Raw genomic sequence first — 15,664 nt, 5'->3', positions numbered from 1 at the left:
TCCCAAAGTGCATTTCACCTGTGTGATGGCCATAGCTAAGAAGTCAAGAAGTGCCATAATCCGTTGTCCATGTGTCCTTTAAACTGTTGTTCTGCGTATTCTGAGGTAAGTAATAGTATGCATTATCTAATTAAATGAACACACACTGATTTGTCCTCAGGAAAAGTGAACATTTGCAAGTAATGAATGCAAAATATTTAGTTCTTATGCAGAACCCAATTAATTTCTGAATGTAATTTGTCTGCATATTTGGGGTTATTTTTGTTTAAGTTGCCTTAGTTAATGATGGTAATCCAGTTGTATTATTCTGTCTCCACTCTGATATTAAAAGCGACAAGCTCCTCATGTTAAAAAAAAACCTTATTTTTATTTTTCTCCTTGCAAATGTATGTGGTTTGTACTAGATCACAACTGGATATTTGTAAGTCTCAACTAATTTGTCTTGTTGGTGGCCTTGAGATGAAAAAAGGGATCTAATAAAATGATTTAACATTATCTAAGCAAGAATTAAGTAACCATGTTCATATTATTCTTATGAGCGCTTCAGTTAACCACAGTAAGACTACTCATCTGAATCAAATGAAGAGGATTAGGATTTCTGACCACTAACTAGTTTGTTTGATGTCAAAATGGATGTCCATGTAGTCTGAATATTAAAAATTGAGCTAAGGACAGACATTTTTCTAATTTTAATGACTGACAACTCATAAAATGCAAAGGTTCCTTCTGACAATGTATTCCAGCAGTTCATCCAATTCCAAAAGACATTTGTCTGTTAACTAGTACGCAAATTTTAACACTTTGACCCAAGCAATGTCCTTTGATTACACTTGTACACCACCTAACACACAGGGTTGCAACCTCAAAGCACTCCGTGGCAGTAGTTTTGCCATTAATCATAGAAAGAGATAATTTGCAATCGAACCAAATGGAGCAGCGAGACCTGGGGCAGGGTTACAGCAGAACTCAGTAAACCCTGAAAATTTGAAACTAAACTGAGACTTTGTCCTTTATTCATTAGATATCACAAGTTCTTGCAACAGACCTTACATAACCTGCAGCAGATGCTGTAATACAAACAAATTGTATTGAGCTAAGACAAAAAAAGAGTGGATGTCTTAACTGTGAATGTCTTTACTTCTGTGCCTTTGGTTTTACTCCTGAAAACGAGTTACCTTTTCAGTAGTGGCTGGTGGGAAAGCAGAGCTTTACAGGAGTTCAGTGTCACAGATACATTTTCTACCACGTGCAAATGTTTACCCCTCAGGCAGAAACAAGTGCATATTCAAATTACTGTCATTATTAAAATGAAGTCTCACTGACATATTTGCAGTAGTACACAAAATTGCATTTAAAAAAAAATAATTGCATCATACCAGCCAAAGCAAGCACAAGACTTTCTTCTTCTAGAATAAATTCTGCATAAATCTCTGGTTTGTTTAGAAGCTATTTTAATCTGCTTTTGTAATTATCTCCCTTTTCCCTTAGTCTACATGTCAGTGCATATCCAGTGGGATGAATTACATATAAGATCCAAAACGAGGTTCCACAAAATTTCTGTTTCCTGAAACCCAAAGAGACAGTGCAGAGAATCACATTTCACAGGAGATGTCAGCAGTAGGAACTGTAAATGCCAGCACACATCACCCGTGGCTCAGTGTTTCTTTTCCTGTTAGAAAGTGCAAATAATTGTTCAGCTTTGCTTCTTGATGCTCATCAGGCTCTCCAGAAGGATTGCTGCAGCACTGGACAATGAGCTCAGTGCTCTCAGAGGGGCTGGTGGCAAGCAGGTTCACAGGGGACAGCCACCAGGGGCAGAGGGCAGTGCTGGGCAGCTGGCAATCCAGGCACAAGCAGCTCACCATGAACTTTACAAGGTCATTTTCCTGCCTTCTACACGTTTCCCTAAGAACCAACAGAACCTTAGACAAATATTTCCCAGAGTTTGAATTTGGGATTTTGTGGTCCACAGCCTATAAGAGCTTCAGGGCAGCAGTCTTTGTTATGCACCATAACCTTTTCTCTATCCTCTTTAACAAATGAGAAATAACACACAGTGAATTACAGGATTAGGCAGCTGAACGTGAGTTCTGCCAAGAGTGCTGAGACCCACTGCAGCCCGAGAAGGGGGTTTCACATGTTCCTTTGGATACAATCCTGTCTTTGCCTGGCCTTGCTTGTTACCATTTTCCTAATGGAGTATCTCTCACCTACCAAGTGCCCCAGTCCTGGTTGGCAGCAGGAAAAATTCCAGCTTCTGCAAACCACCTGAGCAGTCCGTTTGCATCTTTTTTGACTGATAACAAGCACTGCGCCCTCTCTCTCTGCCCATATTTCTCTGCCCTGTGTCCTTCTGTCCTTCTCTGTCCTTTCTCTGTCCTTGCAAGGAGGCAGCCCTTCTCCCACAATGGGCTCCATGCAGGAGAGCATTAGATCCCCATGTTTGAGTGCACATGGGTGCCAGAGCTGCACAGAAACACCCAGTTCCCAAAGGAAGCTGGTCGCCCCAGAGTTAAGCCTTCATGCTTTGTTACAAAGGATTGTATACCCATCAGACTCTCACTGCAAAGATATATTTGCCAACTATGATATGGAAGACTGACTTTCAAAACAACAAATTTTGGAAGGTTTTATAATTAAGTGCAAATAACTGGCTAAATGTTCACCTTCAACCAGGATTGGGAAAAAATAACGAGGAAACCACCTTCCCTAGATTACATCTGATGCCCCACAAATACAGAAGCAGAAAGGTAAGCATATATCCCTGACAGTGCAACTGTTTGCAGAGCTGTGTTGGGACTTGGATCCAAACAGATGAGCCTGGGGACCTCCACAAAAATCCACTCCACCCATCTCACAGAGCAGCCCCAGCACCAACACAAGCATAGGGGTGCAATTAAAAGAGGGCAGAAACAGCTGAGTTCAGCACTACTGCCAGAGAAAAAGGCTAGGCAACCATGGCCACAAACACCTCAGCTTGATTGACCTACTAGCTGAGCTGGAAAGACCAAAGGAGAGAAGTGAAGGAAGGTTGCAGAGGAACATCAAGCAATGAGATGTCCCACCCCAGCTCTGCTATGAGCATTTGTTTCAAACAACAGCCGTTTTCTATAAAGCTGACTTGAAAATTGGTATCTTCCTACTTCTGAGAGAATTTGTTCACTTCATCTTTTTACTGGCAAAAGTACTGTTATTGCTTTTCATTCCTGCCAGCCCTGCAGAGTCACCTTAGCGCTGGGGAGGTGAAAAGGAGTCTATTTTGGCATAAAGCAGAAAGGACACAGCTTGATGTCAGATCCCAGGGTGAATTTTCATTGCTGGCAGTCAAGAAAGTCATGGTTTTATTTGTAAATTAAAAGAGAGGTCAACAGGAAAGTCATAGGGGGAAAAAAAGAAAAAAGCAAATATGGAACCCTACCATGCCATTTATAGTCTCTTTATAGATGAGAGCAGAGTTTATGTAATGTGATTTGAGTTATAAATAATATTTTTGTTTGTTTCAGCCAAAAAGCTGTAGTTCATTTAATTAAGAGAATGGATGTGTTTGCGTTGTGTTACTCATTACTTTATTGTAAAATATATCTGTAATGATAATCTATGGAAAAGTTACTGCAGTGGCAGGGAAAAGGACGGTAGAAGAACTGACACAAAGTATTTCCGGTACAAAAAAAAAAAAACAAACCTGAGCATTATTGAATCCCTTTGTTCCTTTAAATCAAGTAGCTGGAAAAAAAAAAAACAAAACCAAAAACAAATTTTAAAGAAAAATAAATAAGGGAAGAAACGTGAATTGACAGATTTGACTTTGGAGTGCAACATTAAAAAGGGGACCATTTGTACCAATAAGTCTGGGAGAGAGGCTTAGTCATTTTCTAAATCTGTTCAACACTCAGGGTGTCCCATTCCCTTGGCTGGTGTGTGGTGCATATGCAGCAGTAAGACATACTACATTATATCAATCTTTAATCCTCACTTATTTCAAGAACCATTGATAAGGAATTACTATGTGATGTCAAAGAGAAATGTTCACTGCAAAAGACAAAGAAACATCCTTTTTCAAATATTGTAAATGAAAACACCACACAAAACACAGCTATAACAAAAAATACGTCACACTCTAGAAATCTGAGATGGCAACAGTGAAAGATTTGTGGAACTTCTCTGAGCCACATAAATGCTGACATTTAATTTTTACAAAGCTGATGTGAACATTTTTTTTTCCCCAGAAAAAAAAAAGATACGAATTTTTAAGAAAAATAAAACATTAAGCTCTATAAAACAATTTATAACATCACCTTGCAATACGTGGAACAGATTGTTTCCATCAGAAGTAAGGCAGGTGGAGGAAACTTAAAGAAGAAACACATTCTTGTGAGGAAAGGTTAATGAGGCAAGGGCATATGATTTTATTTTTAATGACTGAATCAATGCAGTGAGTACCTAAAGCAACAGGTATAGCAGGATGTCATGAGCTATTTCCATGGCTCCCTGATGTGGCTGCCATTTTGTAGAGGGGAAGAGGTGGGAGCCTGATGGGGCTTTCCCCCTTGGATCCAGAGACCAAAGTCCAAGCTCTGGTCTGTACTGGTGCCAAAGGCCATTTTCAGAAAAATCCAGTTATAAATAGCAAGTCATCTGTTGAAGCCAGGGACTCAAAGGCAGCTGAATGTAATGCTGGCCGCATCACACCCCTGGCTGTCACTAGTTACAGAAAATGGTATACTTATGTCAAGCTTCTTTGGAAAGCCACACAGGCAGACCTTTGACTCATTTTGATGCAGGTTGTAAAGGGTTTAATGACCTGGATTTACATTAGCAGGGACAAGTGACAGATATACCCCTGTGATAGTTAATCACAAGGATCTCAAGCTAATATAAGAAAATCAAAGCCAAGGTGACTAGACTACTTCCATCACTTAAACTGGAGTAAATGTATAAACCTAGGTCTTGAACAGTAACGTAGATTGTTACTGGTTTCTAATAAGTTTTGGCCATATTATTATTTCAGTCACCTGAGGACTACAACCAGCAATTCCTAGTTTTGGGAGCTGGCAAACTTGTGGTGCATATAAGTTGGATCAATCAGCCAGGCAAAAACCAAGTCCAAATGGTACCAAAACTGAGAAGAAAAAAAAAACAACCAGAACTACAGAGATATCATTGCTTGGGAAGGAGTGCTAGAGATATCAGGAAGCCATGGCACAGCTCACATACCCTGTGACAAAGTGTGCCACCACAGGGTCACAATTTACATTATCCCTCTGCTGAGCAAAGGGGCAATCAAAACTGAGCACAGCGAGCAGCTTAAAGAAAATTTTGAATTATAACAATGGTGTAAATTGCCACACAACTTCTGAGGCAGGCACTCTTCGATGGGGTTTCACCAGAGCTGGCTGAACCATCCCTTCTCACCGGAGCTGCAGCATGTTTTGCACCAATGAGCAGTCATGGCAAGGGAAGAAAAATCGGAGATTAAATGCAGCCACTGGCTTAGCATGTCTGGGAGGGACATCACCCGTCCTGGTGGCGGTCTGTGTTGAAGCGTCCCCAAGCCCTTATGCCACTCAGCCTCAGCCCCTACCAGGAAGAGGCCACCCATCTTGGGAGGAGCAGAACCAGGGTGGGAGCTTTCCCCAGCAGCGCTCAGACCTCAAGGCAGGGGAAAGGCGTGCCCACGAGTCCCACCACAGCCGGCATTACAGGGACCAGGGCATGTCACCAATGCACAGCAATGCTGGGTACCATCCCTTCTGTCACTGTGCATGATCCCTTACCTAAAATATAAATAAACCTCTGTGAAAGCAAGGAAATAGAAAACCAGTGGGGAAATGCTGCTGTAATAAAAATAGGTTACATCTGAGGTGGATGCACTTCATCAGTAGATTTCTACATTGGATTTTTAAACATCTTCAGTGAAGAAACATGTTAGTTCATAAGAAAAAACCCACTTCGTTCTGATGAAATGGAGACATGCTGATTGACAATGAGGTTTTGGGGCTTATTAAAATACTTTGAGGCTTTGACTGAATCTCTGCTTCTGCTACCAAAAATATTCACAATATATTTGAGGTTTTTGCATTTCTGTACCACAGAGAGAAGACCTTCCTGAACCATCTAATTTTGGAATAGCATGAATTCTCAGGACCAATGAAGACAGCATGCCAAGGTAATAAATTGTTCACTGCTTAGAAAAGAGGAAGAATTTGGGGACTCCAGCACAGTAGAAGAGACTTTATAGAATACAGCAGGAGTTTTAACCTTTTAACTTGACCTGAGTTGGCAATTTCTGAAAGCCCATGAGAGGTACCTAAGAAAATCAAGTATTTTGTCAGTAGGATCAAATTCACTGCAGAGAATCCTTACTCATTCAAAATTCATTAAAAGTCTTCAAATTTCAAATAGTTGAAAGCTGTTGGTATAATAAGCCAGTAATAAATGTGATCAAATCAGGTAAAACAGAAGAAAGAAAACTCATTAATGTAACTTCTAAAAGAAATAGTGCAGTTTAAAACAAGTAAAATCAAAGCATAATGTAAAAATTACAACAGTAGTAGGGATGGTCAACATGTATTTATTTTTTTCTAGAAGTTGCTGATTATTTCTGCTACAAAATCTGCAAAACAATTTAGCATATTAATTTGTTTTCATATAGCTCAGGATTTTTCACTCTTCATACCTGAGACCTATAATATTTCTAATACATATTTCAGAATACTGAATGGAAGAATTTCAATCTAGAATATAATTCTTCACTGGGTAACAAACTGGCTGGATGGCTGAGCCCAGAGAGTTGTGGTGAATAGAGCTAATTCCAGTTGGAGCCGGTCACAAGTGGTGTTCCACAGAGCTCAGTTTTGGGGCCAGTCTCGTTTAATATCTTTATCAATGATACAGATGAGGGGATTGAGTGCCCCCTCAGTAAGCTTGCAGACGACACCAGGTTGGGTGGGAGTGTTGATCTGCTTGAGGGTAGAAAGGCTCTACAGAGGGACCTGGACAAGCTGGATTGATGGGATGAGACCAGTTGTGTGAGGTTTAACAAGGCCAAGTGCCGGGTCCTGCACTTTGGTCACAACAACCCCATGCAACGCTACAGGCTTGGGGAGGAGTGGCTGGAGAGCTGCCCGGCAAAGAAGGACCTGGGGAAGCTTGTTGACAGCTGGCTGAATATGAGACATCAGCGTGCCCAGGTGGCCACGAAGGCCAATGGCATCCTGGCTTGTATCGTGAATACTGTGGCCAGGAGGAGCATGGAGGTGATCGTGCCCCTGTACTCAGGTGAGGCCACACCTTGAGTACTGTGTTCAGTTTTGGGCCCCTCAGTACAAGAGGGACATTGAGGTGCTGGAACATGTCCAGAGAAGAGCAACAAAGCTGGTGAAGGGTCTGGAGAGCGAGTCTTATGAGGAGAGGTTGAGGGAACTGGTGTTGTTTAGTCTAGAGAAGAGGAGGCTGATGGGAGACCTTATCGCTCTCTACAACTACCTGAAAGGAAGTTGTAGTGAGGTGGGTGTTGGTCTCCTCCCAAATTACTAGCGATAGAACAAGAGGAAACAGCTTCAAGTTGCACCAAGGGAGGTTTAGATTGGATATTAGGGAAAAATTCTTTATTGAAAGAGTGCTTAGGCACTGGAACAGGCTGCCCAGATAGGTGGATGAGCCACATTCTCTGGAGGTATTTAAAAGACGTGTAGACGTGGCACTTCAGGGCATGGTTTAGGAGACATTATACTGTTGGACTGATGGTTGTACTTGATGATCCCAGAGGTCTTTTCCAGTTTTAACTATTCTATGATTCTAATAACTGTTGGATTTTATAATTTCTCCTGCTCTGCTGGATTTCAGCATTTCAGCGAAATTTCATATATTGAAGATACATTAATATTTTGCAGTAACATCTTCTGCCCTCTCCTTAGTAGTCCCAAGAACAAGATTTCCTTCATTTATTGTTTTGTTCAGTTAGCTGCATTCTTCATGTGATTTATTCTGCTGCATTTTGGAAGGCTTGAAATATGATTAAAATGCTAATTAAAGTTGTAGGTGAACCCCTGCAGTTCCCCTAAGATTAAAAATAATGTTTGTCATTATTTTAGAAAAATAGCATTATTCAACTATGTTATTTTAACATAGTTGTGGACGTAGGTGTGTTGGGCTAGCCCAAGGCTCAGTGTCTGTTCTCTCATGAAAACAGATAGGTGTTAGAGGATGGCAAAGGCTTCTTAAGGGAAGCACCTCTCTGTTGGCCTGACGTTGACGTTGCAGAAGAGGCACTGCTGAGGTATAAAAGAACTACCAAGTGTCACTCAGGTTTTCTGCAAAGTGCAGAACTTTCTGATGTGAAGTGTAGAAACCAATTGCTATTGATGATCAAGCTGGATAACACTTCAGAGATTTAGCAGGCAGCTGATTCTGTGACGATCACAGAATGATATTGTTCTGTTATTTTTTACGATATTCTGTATAAGAAAACTTCACGTGTAAAGCCCCACTGTTTCCATAGACAGTGACCATCTTAGTGTGCTGGCTCTAGACAACCACAAATGTATGTATCAGTTTGCATTGCAGTGAGCTGCTATTTTGAACAACGCCTGGTGTAATCTCTTCCTTTCTTCAGAAAGAGCTTAAAATGTCCAGTTCACTGACAAATCAGGTAGTTGCTCAGTCGACATAGGCTAAAGTAGACTTGGGAGAAAGAGCACGAGAAGACAACCATATTGCATACTAGTCATTTCATAGAACTAGCAGCCTTGTCTCCATTTCTTCCTCCTCCACGTGGTCCCAGTGGACTAGATATGGAGAGGAAGGAAGCTTGTAGCCCTGGAGCTGTGCACAGTTCCCGAGTTGCTCACATGATCCTGCTGTGCTCAAGCTACAGCTCATAACCAACAGAGTAAATTTGACATGTGTCTCCCAAGAAAGTTGGTCAGCAGTGATGAAAGAACCTACGGAGACAACTTCATCTGGCAAAACAGAATACTGGTGGTCTTTTTTATCAATCTTCTCGGGTAACGTGAGAAAATGGATGTTCCCCCTCTACAAGTGAGATCTGGGAAGAGGCAACACAGTTGCTTCATATCAAGAAAAGACCAAAGCAGATGTGATCACTTCCTTCTCCTTCCAGGAGTAAATTCTGCCATTAATTGCTGGGTAAATTATAAGAAAGATCCAGCAGCAAAAGTTTCATTGCAGGAGGCATAGCAGCCCTTCAGGAACTTGCTTTAGGCACTGCATAAGTGATTTAATGTTGATGCATATGAACAGGTAACCTGCCAAGGATTTTGGTCAAGTTGGAGTCAATTGTACATCAACCCAAAAACCTTTTATTAAGATATAAGTAATACTGGATATATTAAGGATCATGCCTCCAAAGGAAAAATGCTAAAATTAAAATCAGCACAGAAAATGCTTATATGAATCATGGGAGAAGGACTGAAAGGATGAAAACACTTAAGTAAAAAAACAAGCAGTAACTTTGTAAATACCATAACATTTTGTTCATGCAGAAGAAGGAAAGCCAACCTAAACAAAGATAAATTGAAGGCACACACACTACCTGATAAAATTCAAGATGAACACTAAGAGCAGAAGGATAATGAAGAGGAAACAGTCATATGCTTAAAAGTGGGCTACAAGACTGTTCAGAAGAAAACTTACTTCCAACCTGAACTGTATTCATATAATTCTACTGAATATCTTATGGTGAACAGTAGTATTTTTGCAAGGTTTCAGGCCATCAGCAGAAGTCCAAAAAGGCCAGGTGAGTCTCCTGCATTAGTAGGGAGCGTGAGGATTCACAGTGACATTTTGGAGGAACTCAATAATGTGTTTGCCATTGCTTTTGCCATAGTGATTGGGAAGGTATCTAAACTTACATTTTGAGGCAATAATCATGAGACAATGAAAATAATGTCCAGTAATAAATTAATAATTTACATAGCATTGAGTTATGCTGCTTTTTGTTATACAGTATGGCAAAGTATTTTTGAAACACATTTTGGAATTGATAGATGTTTACCTAATATTTATATGTATTTCTTCAGAAACATTTGCCGTATCTTAGAAGCAGCATATCTGCAATATGATGCAGGGGTTGCTATGGTGAGTTCACATCTCTTATTTAATGCTGTACCTGAGTAAATACACATTGTAACAATCTCTGTTAGAGGTGCTATTAGTAAAGTTAAGTCAGCATTTCTATCAAAAATACTTGTTTTCCTGTTGCAACTTGGACAAAAGACAAAGAAAACTATTCCTAGACCAAATCCACTGAAGTATTTTCATTCTTCTCAGGTATTTTTTCCACAGCTTCAATTACTTTCTGAAGTCAACTGTCATAAAAATCAAATAGAAAAATCAGTGGAATTGTTTCTATTCTTTAGCAGCTAGTGACTTTGATGACAGTTATAGCACTTTTTGTTTAGAAAAACCTTTAGAAAAATTTGGGGGTTAGTTTTCATTTCACTGTTCCAGTCAGTGCCAGTGGACATTCAGTCAGGCATTAATTGCATTACTTGTTTTACAGCCCTTCTGTACTGCCAGAGTGGTATAAAGACACTTTTGTGTAAAGGAAAACCAGGTCCTCAGTTCTTATATTTAATGACTCAATTTAACTAAATGGCATCAGAAATTTAACTTCTAGACTCCAGTGCATTCTTTTTGAGCAATTATTTGAGTCACTCTCTAGGATAACACATAAGAAAAGAGTGCATTGCTGGAAGTAATCAAATACATTTATCTTTTTGGCACCTATTTATTTCTCTAATCATTTACTTTGAAAAGAGTAAGTAACTTTATGAGAATCTTTTTCTCTGTGGGGTCCCCTGTGTATGTCAGGATAACATTTGCATTATGCATTTGTATAAATTTGTAGGTTAACCTGATTAAATGTTTTCCTTTGGTAATTTTTTTATAACTAAAATAACTTTTATAGGAAATGTCTATATTAGGCAAAATCCCTTACACAAAATAATATTTGTGAAACAAAACTGCTACAAAATTATTCCTAAATACACATAGTTTTGCTCAAAATTGTGGGTTTTAAGGATGTGGGTGGAAAAGTCAAAATTTACGGCAAAAAAACAAACTACCTTTCCCAGTTTGCCCATAAGGTCTGGATATTATACTGGGAGTTGCATATGTGCTTGCATGTTGACCTTATGAAGACTATACATTTGAGTGGAACAGTTTCTTCTGTGCTTCATGTCAGCCAGTAAAAGTGGATACTCATTACTGAATTGGCTGAACAGTGAGGCTGAACAAACACATCTTTCCCGTAAGTCAGAAAGAACACGGTTGAATGGAGAAACTCAAACAGATCATAAATGTACATCATTAGCTGGTAATGAGAAGGGAAGGCTATTTTTTGAGAATTTACTCCCATAGTCAGAAAGAGAGAGATGCCATGTGTTTCAGATGTTGCCCTGATATAAACTATAGAAGTGGGGGTTTTACACAGCATAAATCAAAGTCCTTCATGTTAAATTGAATCATAGAAATCCTTTAAATAGTTTTGAACATGGTTTTGGGTGTGACTCTTGAAGTGCTACAGTATTTGGATGTTTCTGCCTAACTTGTTGCTCAAATTCTGCAGTACCATATAACAGAATTGATCTCAAGCTCCATAAAATCAAGTATTACAGCACTAGAATATAAGAAAAATACCATGCATTTTCAACCTTCTGTTGTAAGGCATTCTTTCCAAATACAAGCCAGTTATCTAACATTGCAGTATTCAGAGCCAAAAGATGCAACACTAAAATATTTGCTGTCCAGTAATATAAATAAAGGAATAATAGAACATATTGAATTCTACAGGTCTTATGGCACCTACCTATGAGCAGAATACGACTAAAACACCAGTCTATCCACCTTCCAAAAGAACTATCACCATGAAGCACTAGTAATTAATCTTTTTTCCCATTAAGTTCCTGTATTCATATTGTTCATACCCGTTATCTTCAGCCTTATTCATCAATGTGTAAAGAAATCCTTCTAAGAGAGTGAGTCAATGTATTCTTTCTTTCTCTTTCTATCTCTTTCCTTCACTTGTGCATATAAAACTGGAGCAGGGAGGCCTGGAAGGAGAGGACTAAGTTGTACATTTAAGGGTCTTCATCATAAAAGAGTTTTCAGACCCAAAGGGTGAATACCCATATAATATCAGCAGGGTAAACCACAGCGGCTCTGTCAATCTTATTCATGGTAAGACACAAATGAGTTTTTCAAATAAGTGGATCCAAGAAAGTAGCATTTAGGCTAACTTGAAAAAAGCAGCAGAATACAGTGTGATGCACCAGGGTAACATGCTAAGAGCAACTTCCCAACCTTTCTTAGGAGGTCAGTGTCTACATGTTGAAATAGTTGATGCTTCTCTGCTGTCCTTACAGACAATACCAACCAGAATGCATTTGAAGTATAACCTTGAGGTGACAAAGGTATGGATTAAAAGACCTACAAGAGATGGAATAAATCTTGGTCCATGCTTAAAAAGTTGTACCAGTGTGATACCATTTATTGTATGTACCACTTTTCTGAGGCACAATGGATTGATTTGAAGTTAACTATAAATTTTCATTGCTTTTGTTTTGTGATAAATTTAGTACTTCTTAGTGAACCTCAGTGGTGGCTAAGACTTCTTGTGGTTACGTTTATTCTTATGACAGAAAATTTATCAGGTAAATTTGGAAATACGACCTTGTGTGTTACATCTTTACCAAAAGTCTCGTGGGCCACCAGTGAGCACAGACTCTAGATCTTGACAGTCATGTGACAGACACCCTTGGTACATAATTTGACATTATTTTAGTCTGTTGCTGTGAACTATTAACATCAGTAAGGAAAAAATCAGAACCACAGTGTAATAATTTTCATCACTAAGAAAATCAATAGCTTTATCCAAGAGTGTGAAGTTCAGAGAAAGGGAAGATCATCACCCTGTCAATATTTTAATATTCACTTTCAAATCATGCAAGGTGCAGCCTTCTGTAGGATATCAGCTGCTAGACCATATCATAGCTAAAGATTTCAGAGGTTGAAGGAAGTTTTTAAAAAATTAATAATTATGTTATTAAGAAATACATTAAGAATATTTAAGAATATTACATCAAGGTCAGACATCCAATTAAAAGATGAGCACTCATGCAGCATTTTAGCCAATCAAAACATTTTACAAGCACTAAACGGTTTTCACAAAATCATTGTGAAATATGGAGGAAATTATCACACTTTTCCTATCATCAGAATTGAATATAAGGGCTTGAAAAATGTATCGTATGTCACTGCCACTGATGAGTTTTGCAAGGAGTAGTAGTCAAGATTACCATCTAGTCTTGATAATTCATTTGGTGATTTGGAGTTCATAACCACCATGGACAGTTTCTCTGCACACTATGAAAAATGGTCGAGCTAGCCCATTTTGCCTCAAAGTAGAGTTTGCTTCAAAGTAAAAAACAAATTTCATAACATTGCAACAAGAAATGTAACATCTTCCTGGTTTTCTAGCCATTCATGACCTTAATTTACAGAAACATTTGACTCCTAATATAGCTCATTTTCTATTTTTTTCTTTATTATATCCAGCAATTAGATCTGAAAATTTAAAAGTAATATTTGAGAAATTAATGTGAAAGACATTGCACAGAAGGAGAAGAGATAAGGTAAGTTAACAAAAATCAGAAAATTCCACTATGACAACAAAGGTTGACATTTAAGGAACAAATCTTTGCTTCTCAAGCCCACCACAAGTCCTGTTAGAAGGCAGAGTTCTACCCTTCTGCTTTTAAGCCAGATTAGTGGGTAATGTTTTGATTATTGAAACTGAGAGGAGAAAAATTGCTGGATGCTGCAGAAATATGATTTTTCAGTATTTTGTCTTTTTACAGTGAGGAAATTAGGAGATGATAAGGTAGTTCAGACAGATTTTCCTCTGCAAGTAATAACAGTTTAGTCTGAATGAGTATCTCAGGATTCAGTCCACGTTTCTACTTCAAGGTTTATTGCCTACAGACACCAATGCAGGGAAAGACACAAAACAAACGGAAAAGTGGCTGATGTACACTTTTAGTTTTGTTTGAAACAGGTGTCACAGAACTCACACACATCCTAAAAGCATGACTCACCTTGTACTTTTTTGTTTCTATCTTACTATGGAAAACATCATTCCTGCTCTGAGAAAGTCTGGTTTTGTGGCACTTATCGTACTGTTAATTTAGATCAGATCTTCCTCCATGTGAGAATGAAGTTGGTCACATGCATAAACACTGCCCACAGGAGTAGAAGGAACATTGGATCAAGCCCTTTCTGACAATTTACATTGTTGGCCAGTGGGGGAGGAGAAGATGAGTGACACCACCTCAGCCATGGGTGGAGCTAGAATGGTTGCAGAAAGCAGCTCCAAGAGAGAAGGAGCGCTGTGAAAGATTTCTTCAGCTAAAGTTAGGTGTTGACAGGCTGAAAGGATTCCTATCCAGAGACTGGAAGAAGAAAGGCTAAAACAGAGTCCAGAAAGGAATTGTAAAGTGTGACTGGCTCAGGAGACACAAACTTTCCCCTCTAGGTCAAACCATTGAACTTAGCCCGGAATGGGGGCGATTAAAAATCGCTGTTACCATTGTTACTGTTCAGGATGCTGTATGAAATTTAGTGATAGCTAGTCCATATGCACACATCATAATACCCTGGTTATCACTCTCAGCTGTTTAGAATTTAATTTAAATCAGAATCAGATCTGAAACCAGTTGCATATCTTGAATTGGACTGATATTCTCTATGCAGTGATTCTGTTTTCCCTCTTGCTGAAGTGGTAAAGCCAGAGTAGCCAGATCTTAAATATCAAGCCAAATATGGACAAGAAGGAGCTCTAAACACAAGTACTTTTAGAAACAGAATTATATTCATTTTCAAATAGAAATGTCACTGAGCAGTATACACAGGCATTGCATCTGGACAGGAATATGGAAGTTTCCCACCTTCATATTTAAATAGGACTATAGAGAATAAATTTCTCACTTACCACATAGCACTACTTGCAATAACAAAAAAAAAAATATATATCTTCTGAGCCTCCTTGTTTTGCTGGAATGGAGGTGGGGAGAAATTCAGCTCAATTCATCAACATGTTTAAATAGTGCCTCTGAGAAAGGATTCAGAAGCAAATATGTACCATTGCACTGGGCAGCTGCTCTTGCGGATTTCCAGTTAAGCAAACATCTATTGCAAGGTATGTCTCGTAATGAGGTTGTTTTCTCTAGACTTTTTCTAGGGTCATGGTCATCATCTGGGAATTGCGGTTTTCAGATTTACGAAATTACTAATCAATATTTGTGCAAAATTACATAATAGTATAATAAACAGTAGTGATGTATGAATGTGCAGCACATAAACGTAAAAAGTTCATTTCCTGTGAGAACTGTTGATTTCCTGATTTTACTTCAAACTGTGCTTAACAGTCAAGTAGAACAAGTGACAAAACTTGTAACATGTTAAATAATTTTTGAAATTTGACAAAAAAAGAAAGACATGGAAACAAATGCTGACAAAATAAATACAAATACACCTCTGTTTTAGCAATACATGTATATGGAATTTCTGGTTACTTTCAACAGGCAAGAGTGAAGTAAAGAAGCCTGAGTCTTTGCAGGAATGGTGATGGCTCATTGCAGTGTGC

General features: G+C 38.8%; 1 long non-coding RNA gene across 1 annotated transcript in view; it reads right to left on the bottom strand.

Annotated features, from left to right (window-relative positions):
• Nucleotides 1-15,133, bottom strand: part of LOC135312721 (uncharacterized) — a 48,071-nt gene extending 32,938 nt beyond the window's left edge. Inside the window, exon 1 of the long non-coding RNA XR_010372401.1 lies at nucleotides 15,011-15,133. This is a non-coding gene — a long non-coding RNA (uncharacterized LOC135312721). The remainder of the gene's footprint in view (nucleotides 1-15,010) is intronic.
• Between the last annotated feature and the right edge of the window lie 531 nt (nucleotides 15,134-15,664).

This window comes from Phalacrocorax carbo, chromosome 1 (genome assembly GCF_963921805.1).
Source record: "Phalacrocorax carbo chromosome 1, bPhaCar2.1, whole genome shotgun sequence".
NCBI classification, from domain to species: Eukaryota; Metazoa; Chordata; class Aves; order Suliformes; family Phalacrocoracidae; genus Phalacrocorax; species Phalacrocorax carbo.
This window is presented reverse-complemented; position numbering and strand designations above follow the sequence as displayed.